The following is an 8,801-nucleotide window of genomic DNA, read 5'->3' as shown; positions in this document are numbered from 1 at the left end:
CATTAATGGTTTTAAATTTTTCTTAGGATCGCCTTTGGAGAATTAGCCAACCTTTACTGCTACTCGCTCCCTCTTCCACCAAATCGATAACCACCTCTATTCTCAGAGCTGTCCGTCATCCAGTATTTATGATTTTAAACCCGAGTTATAATCCATCCCTTGACCATGTTTTGCTCAGCATCCACGGAGCTCAGGAGGCTGTGTCTTTTTAGCCTCTGCCTTGCCAGCCCTCGCTACGCTCCACCATTCGCGACAGCCTTATTATCAATAGTTTGCATGGGTGTAGTCAAGAGACTTCCGGTTCCACTCCATGGTTTTTCGAGGGGCTCACAAGGACAGCCTCCTGCATAAGCCTTTTGCTGTTTCTTGCCCTGAAGCCCAAGGGCAAGTTCCACACTCTGTGGCAGGGGACGTAAGCTCTTCCACACCCTGTCTCCCCCGCTCCCACCTTCTCATCTCACCACTGCCACCCGTCTCTGGTTGGGACCACCCTGGGCTTCGCTGCTGTTCTAGGAGCAGGCCAGCAGGCTCTATGGTGCTGCATGGCCCTCAACATGCTGTTCCTGGAATGCTTCCCCTTCCTCCTCCATCTGGTGAACTTCTAGTTCTTTTCTGCCAATCCTCTTCCCCCTTTTGCGTGGGAAAGCTCTAGAAGTAGGTTTTCATGGTGGGATTCTCCCTACTTCTGTTTTTTTTCTTTTTCCATCTTTCTAATTTAATTTAATTTGGGGATATCAAGAGCAATCACTGGATGACTCACAATTACTGGCGAATGGCTTACTCTCATCATTGGCTCATGCACACTCCATAAGCACTAGCAAAGCCACTACCCAAAACGAAAGCCAGGCAGGGCCGTGATCATAGCCTACACATCGTCCCCCACCCCCATTAACCTACTTCTTTGACTCCCCGTTTGACAGGGTTTATCATACTTTTGAACCATACATTCATCATCCCAATTCTTTCCTTTTTATATAGTTTTACTGCAGCTATGTACATTCTTTTAAAATTAAAATACCTTATTTTAGTTGTTTCTGACTTCAACAAAAAAAGAACATTCTGCACGTAATCTTTCGGGGCTTATTTTTTTTTAGATTTTGCACAGCTAAGATGTATCCGTATTTTCCCATGTCACTGTCACTCACTTAGTCTCCTGTGTAATTTTCCATGGGGTTTATATGCCACAATTTATTCCTCCACTCACCTTTTGGTGGGCATTTGGCTTGGGATAGGGTTGCCAGATTTAGTAAGTAAAAAATACAGGACACCTAGTTAAATTTGATTTTAAGATCATTTTTTAGGGTAAGTATGTCCATGAAATATTTGAGACATGGTTATTACCAAAAAAGTATTCATTGCTTGTCTAGAATTCAAATTTAACTGGCCATCCTGTATTTTATCTGGCAGCCCTAGTTTGGAAATGAAGCTGCTATGAGCATTTCTGTACATGTCTTCCATTGGACAGGCCAAGGTTTCTCTTGGGTCTATACCTAGGTGTGTGAATTCCAACTTAGGAGGTAACACCAAACTGCTTTCTTAAATGGCAGCTCTCGATTCTTTTTTTTTTTTTTAAAGATTTTATTTATTTATTTGGCAGAGAGAGACAGCGAGAGAGGGAATACAAGCAGGGGGAGTGGGAGAGAGAGAAGCAGGCTTCCCGCTGAGCAAGGAGCCTGATGCAGGGCTTGATCCCAGGACCCTGAGATCATGACCTGAGCCGAAGGCAGACGCTTAATGATTGAGCCACCCAGGGGCCCTGCAGCTCTTGATTCTTGAGTTCCATCTCCCATTTTAAGAATAGAAAAGGCTTCAGGGGCGCCTGGGTAGCGCAGTCGTTAAGCGTCTGCCTTCGGCTCAGGGCGTGATCCCAGCGTTCTGGGATCGAGCCCCGCATCGGGCTCCTCGGCTGGGAGCCTGCTTCTTCCTCTCCCACTCCCCTTGCTTGTGTTCCCTCTCTCGCTGGCTGTTTTTCTCTGTCAAATAAATAAATAAAATCTTTAAAAAAAAAAAAAGAATAGAAAAGGCTTCAGAGTGTGGGAAGAGGAGACTGTATGTGAGGAGGTTGGTGAAGAATGATAGTTCCACAGTGAATGCCCTCTTCTCTTCCTTTTAAGGCAGGGGTTGGGGTGTTACTCTTTGACCCTAAGCCTGGTGAGGGCCTTCAAGATGTTTTGCAATATGTTCCTTGCAGTTGGGAGCCCCAGGGCAGCTCACCTATACCCTCGAAAGCTAAAGCAGACTGTGGTTTGGGTTTTGCCTCCAGACCATGCCTCCAGGGGTCGGGGGGGGGGGAGCAGAAGGGTCTTTAGGTGCTTTCATGGCCAAGTCAGTAGAGACTACTGTCTTGGGGTGACCCTGGACTCCCAGAGTATTTTGGGACAAGAGATACAGGAGTGTGCCTCACAGACTCGAAGTAGCCACAGAAGAGAGACAGCTGATGTGGAGCCAACTTGCAAGGTAATCCCAGCCGAAAGAGGCTGGGGATATCCTGCCAGCTTGCTAGTTCAGAAGCAGGCCTAGACCACCGCCCTTCATGGTGACCTATCAGCCCAAGGTCAAGAGAACTGGAGAGAGGTCTGCACTCATGAGTACCTCTGAAGGGCCCAGAGAACACTTCAGGCAGGGAAAAGCTGGCTTTATTCATCTTCCATGCCCATCCAGGGCCCCAGCTCTAAACACCTGAAAATGAGACCCAGGAAGGGCAATGGTGCCACCAAGTTGGAGCTTATCTGCCTCCTGGCCTCTCCTCCCTCTCCCGGTGCCAATGGTGGCTGTGGCAAAATGGCCCCCAACCAATGGAGGTGGTGAGCGGGGACAGAGGAGAAGTTCCACTCCCTGCCCACCCTCCCTGCCGCGGCCTCTCTGCCTAAAGGGGGCCTGAGGCACGCAGGGAAAAAACTGAATGCCGAGCCAAGCTTGGAGTTCTGACTTTTCACATCTTGGATGGGACCTTCGAGTTGCTCAATTGTGAAATGAAGTGACCGTGACAACATATTACCTAACACTAAATACAAATATGACCTGCTTAGTTTGCATTCAGGTTTTGGAGAATATTACCCTCCCTGAATCAAGTCAAACGATCAAGTGCTGCTTTGTTAACGGCAGAAGCTATGCTTGTCTGCATACTGGTTACACAGGCAGGTCCCGATTGATGCATAGTCACCTCCCGCATACATTCGGTCACATCCAGCCAGCCACACTGGACTACCCAACCAGCCAAGAAGTCAAAGGGTTTCCTTCCGTCCCAGCCTCCTCTGGGCGCTCCTTCGCCTTTCCACTTCTCTCCCTCCCTCTCCTTCCCTCTCCCTCCCATTCCCTTTACACTCCTCTCTGTAAAGCCTACTGCATTTTGATATTCTCAGTCTTTGGGTCCTCCTCCTCCAAGTCCCAGGATCTTGGTCCTCACTTTATAAGGAAAGTAGGTGGTAGGGGAATAGGAGACCAACTGGCCCGGCAGATGATAGAATCACAACAATCCAATAGGATGTGGGCATCCTGATAACAAGTAAGCTATCACGGATGAGGGTCTGGAAGCAGATTGTCATCCCGTTGGACACTGAGCTCTTCAGGAACAGAAACCATGTCTTATTTGCTTCGGTGTCTCTAGCAGCAAGCCCAGTGTCCAGAATAGAGTAGCCCTTAACCAGAGTTTATCGGAAGGATGAGCAAGTGAATGAATAAATGAATGGGCAAATGGACTTAGCAAAAGGCCACAGGGATCAGCATTTGGTCCCCTCTATTTCAAGTGTTATCCCCAACAATGAAGAGAAAAGAGCAGTATCTAGCAAATTTGTGGTGACCAAAGCTGGGAAGAAGCCATAACATACTAGAAGACAGACTCAGGACTCAAGATATCAACTGGATGGACAGAATGGGTGAAAGAAACAAGATAAAATTCAATAAAGATAAATGTAACTGTTTGCACTGGATTCAAATGGTCAACGACTCCAGTTCGGGAAACTCAGCTCCCTTTGAAAATCCCCTGGGAAATTTTTGGTTCAGTATGAGTCACCAGCAAAACATGGCTGCCAGTATGGACATTCAAGACCGGGCTTGGGCAGGTCATATCAGAGAAGGCTCGGGAAAGGAGGACATTGCTAAATAGAGCGTGTCAGAGCCTGATGATCAGGAAGGTGAGGGATTTGGAAACTTCAATATGTAAGAAATAATTGAAGAAATGGGACATTTGTGCCTAGAGGTAAGAAACAAGGAGTCACTTTAAATTGGTTGAAGAGCCATACCGTAGATAAGGAGTTAGTTTTAGAAGGCGGTGCCATGGCAGAATTACAGAGGGGTAATACATAGTTGAAGACACATAAGAGCCCTGTCTCAGAACATCCCGACTACGGAACAGGCTACTTTATGCGGCAGGAACACTCCCACTCACCTTAGGAAGTCCTAAAGAAGCTCAAGAATGATCTCCAAGGGTCTGTGCAGGCCCTGGCCTCCTGAGTCCCTTTTGGTCTTGTATGCTGGGATTCCACCTTGGGTTCATTAGGTAAAGTCTGTCTGAATTCAGGAAGCAGGTGGATTACAGAGTGAAGTTTTGGCGTCTACAGACACCCGCCGTATCTGAAGCCAAGTAAATACCGTGGTCTCATGAGAGGCTTTGGGGGCCAGATAGAATGGAGATGAGCCAGGACCAAAATTAGTTAGGCACCACTATGTTTGCAAGGCTGATTTAGAAAACCTAACATTCAAAGGACACTCATAATCAGTGCCAATAAGAACAAATAGCATTCGTCAAGCACTAATAATAAGCAGATCCCAAAAGTTCCTGTCTCTTGGAATTAAAAACCAAGGAACTCTAGTTCTCTAGGGTCAGAAGCAGGTGAACTAAGAGTTGAGGAGAAGGGGCCATGGGACTAAATCTGAACCCAGACGCCTTCAGATGGCTTTGTTCCACCAAATATGAAATACATATCTGGATTCTTTGGTTTTAAACAAGTACTTACCTAAAAGAGACTGGGTTCTATGTGTGGCATCCCCTAGGCGCTTGTTAGAAATGCAGAGTCTCAAGTCCCTCCCAGACTTACTGAACCAGAATCTTCATTTTAACAAGAGCCCCAGGGAGTTCACAGATGCATTAGAATTTGAGAATCAGGGGCACCTGGGTGGCTCAGTCGGTTAAGCGTCTGCCTTAGGCTCAGGTCATGATCCTGGGGTCCTGGGATTAAGCCCCGCATTGGGCTCCCTGCTCAGCGAGGAGCCCGCTTCTCCCTCTCCCTCTGCTCCTCCCACCCCCCCACACCCCCACTCAGGCTCGCTCTCAAGTAAATAAATAAAATCTTTCTTTAAAAAAAGAATTTGAGAATCAGTTTTCTACACCAGAGTTGACCAAAAAATGTTGCTTTCTTGCGGTCTTATGCCATTAATCCACATACGGGACACATGACCCAACAAGTCTAAGCATAGTTATGAGAGACAATAGGACAGGATCTTTAGCATTAAGACCATCCCATCTGCAAAACTGGTTCCTGCGGTTCCAGAAAGACCAACAATTGCTATCCAAGTGATTCCATGCTGAATCAAGGAGCTGGTTTTGGCCGGAAGTAAACAGAACTTGTGTCTCAGAACCTGGTGATGTCTGAGAGACTGTGAAAGCAAGTTTGATCCTTGGAATCCAACAATCCAATGCTCTGGAACCCACCAATGCAACGTTAGAGGCTGCAGCGATTAGGGTAGTTAAGATGAACGATGAACGTGTCACCTATCTTGACCTTTAGCTGTTCCCTCATTATTATCTTTAGCACACGACCCCACGCTCTATCCTGGTGGCAGCTGGTGCTATTTTAGAAGGGGTGGCGGAAGACACCTGTGCCGCCGGTACTCTGAAGGGCACCTGGCACGTCGTCTGGAATGGAGCGAGGGTGAACAAAGGGAATTTTAAGTTTTCCAATGAAATGCCTTGAAGCCTTTTGTTGTTGTTGTTGTTTGCACTGCCCAAGTGTTACATTGTCCTATTTAGTGTGAGAAACAACCCGAGAAACCAAGATAAATGGGAAGACATCAAGGCTTAAAATGAAGGATAGTTTGGCCTTGAGTGAATCAGAAAATCCATGATTTTAATTCACATCTAACCATACGAAGCAATGAAGTGGCCTTTTGATTTGTTCCAGTTTTAAGTCCAAATCCAAACATCTTACCTGATAAGGACGCTCAAGATCATTACTCACCCAGTAGTATTCCTCCTCCAAAAATCCCGAGAAGCGCTCTCTTTCGACCGACATTTAAGCAGAGCTCAGCCTCCCAGCATTCCGTGGTTCCGCCGTGTAATCGGGTGCAACTGGCTTCAGCAGGCGCAGCCCAAGATCCCGAAACACAGACCCTGAAATCTCTCCAACACAGCCCGAGAAGGACTAACGGCTATCTCTGTGGTTCTTATTTACACACATTTTTTTCCTGCTCCATAAATCAGATGGAAAGAAAAAAAAAAAGAAAGAAAGTCTTGTTTGGCCTTTGCAACAGGACAGATCACACGTGAGCAGAAGGAGCGCTGAGGGGTCATGCCCTCTGCTTTGTGGGGCCACTTGTGTGCCTGGCGGGCCTTGCTTGCAGGAGTGAGCAAGTCTGCGAATGAGGGCGGGGTGGCAGAGGAGCAGGTGTCTGGGGGCTCGCAGGAGACGTGGGAGCCATGGAAGGTACAGGCTTCCACTCCACACCCTTCTCCAAGTGCACTCGTGCAGCAGCATGTCTCAGACAATCAGGGGGCACTAACAGGCACCATCCACACGCTTGTCACCAAGAAAGTCACATTTGCTGGCAATGTTCCCCCTGGCTCCACCCAGGGAGGGAGGCTGCTCTTTAAACCCTGGTGTTCCATGGGTCAGAGAAGAACTCGCCTGGCCCAAGGTGGAGCACACCCCTTGCCTGCTTTATCCCGCCGTTCGGCCAAATAATGCAGCAATATCTGTTTAGCAGAAATGACGGAGGCGGTGCTGGGGAATGCCAAACCAAATGGGGAAGCTTCCATTCCTGCCCTCATGAAGGTCCCTGGTGTGTGTGTGTGTGTGTGTGTGTGTGTGTGTGTGTGTGTGTGTCTGGCGGGGAGGCTATACTAACACGGCAAACTAGCAATCGCAAAGCAGTAGATAGTAAACACCAAGAGAGTGGGAAAAACAAAGAAAGAGATTGTAGTTGCATGGAAATAAAGTGCAGTGCGTTGTAACAGGAGGGAGGCAGGAGCGTGGAGGGTGGTCAAGAGACCTGTGAGCCTGAGGTCACGGGGCAGGGCATTCAGGGGTGGGCAGAGAAAATGGGGAGCGGGTCAAGTGGGCTATGAAACCGGGAGGGAGGGGTACGGTCGAGCCGTAGCTGGGGACCGTGGCTGCAGTGGGGGCCTCTACTCCGTGCAGGGCTCCTCCCTTGGCTCGCGGCGTGGTCCAGCATAAGCCCCTGTCAAGGACGGGCAGAGCCATTCTGAGGACCGGCAGGATGGATCAGGAGCCCAGCCTTGACTGAAGGACTATTCCAGATAGGCCTCCAACTGCTCCTTCTGCCCTGCTGGCCAGACTCTCGGTTAGACTGAGGCCTTAGGAGTGCTCTCCTTCCACAGGGAGACACAGGACTAATAGTTGTCAAGTCAAATCTATCACCAAAACAATGCAGATATTTGTCGCAGGGAGAGAGGGAAGCATGCCAGGCAAGGCCACCTCCACAACAGCACGGTGGCTGAGATCCCAGCAAGTGTGACCTTCGAGCAGCTGGGCACGGCTCGGTGCCTCGTCCATTCCTCTCAGGGCCCCTTCAGGCCCCACGCTCCTTTCTTCTGGCCTCCTGCCCAGCCACCTGCCCAGCCGCCACAGCCCGGGCCCTCTGGGGATGCTGGTGTTCTCACACACTGAGAAAACAAGCCACTGTGTCTGCTCCCCTGCCACGTTTCCCCACCGACTGACGTAACTCCACGGCACCCACTCCTCCTCAGTCCCAGCCCTCATCTCGGAGGAGGAGCTAGCCTTCTTGTTCCAGGCCAGCCTCTCCCTCACTGCTCCATATGCCATCCCTCTCTTCCTCTATCTAGGGACAGATCTCTAGAGAGTGCGGGTCAGAGCTCCACATTCAGTGGGGAAGCTCCAGGACCAATTTCTCAAGGTCTTTCTTAGTCTACTTTCTTACCTTCTGGTCACCATGTTGCTGGGGTCTTCCACTGACCTGGCCTTGTGTCCATTTGTGGGTGCTGGGCTCTTGCTGAACAGAATGCGGCCGTCATCTGCAGCCATCCCGACTCCTAAACAGCTCGTGGGGACTGTGAAGTTCCCTGACTGGGGACTCTGTGTTTATAATTGGTTCTCCTCTTATATATTTGTAGCAATAGCGGTCATCATGCGGACTGACTTTACACACATTTTTCTCCAGGCTTTTACAGGGTTGCCTACAAAACAACATCGGCATTCTAGAACCCCAGAAGCCGACACTACAATCATTATTAAAGGGGAGTTGGTATGCTATCGGTAAGTGGAATCTCTAATCCAACACACGCCACGTTGTTGCCAAGCATTGTTGACCTCAACCTGCCTCCATGGTCCCAATATTTAGAACGGAACTCCTTCCTTTCCCTGGATTGTCCTTACTTCTACTTCGTGACTCCGACTTTGGATTCTCATTCTAATACGACTGATTTCTTTTCTTTTTTTTTCATTTTCTTTTCTTTTTTTTATAATAATATTTTGTATTATATTATGTTAGTCACCATACAGTACATCCCTGGTTTCCGACGTAAAGTTCGATGATTCATCAGTTGCGTATAAGACCCAGTGCACCATGCAATACATGCCCTCCTTACTACCCATGGCCAGCCTATC

The sequence above is a fragment of the Ursus arctos genome, chromosome X (genome assembly GCF_023065955.2).
Source record: "Ursus arctos isolate Adak ecotype North America chromosome X, UrsArc2.0, whole genome shotgun sequence".
Lineage (NCBI taxonomy): Eukaryota > Metazoa > Chordata > Mammalia > Carnivora > Ursidae > Ursus > Ursus arctos.
This window is presented reverse-complemented; position numbering follows the sequence as displayed.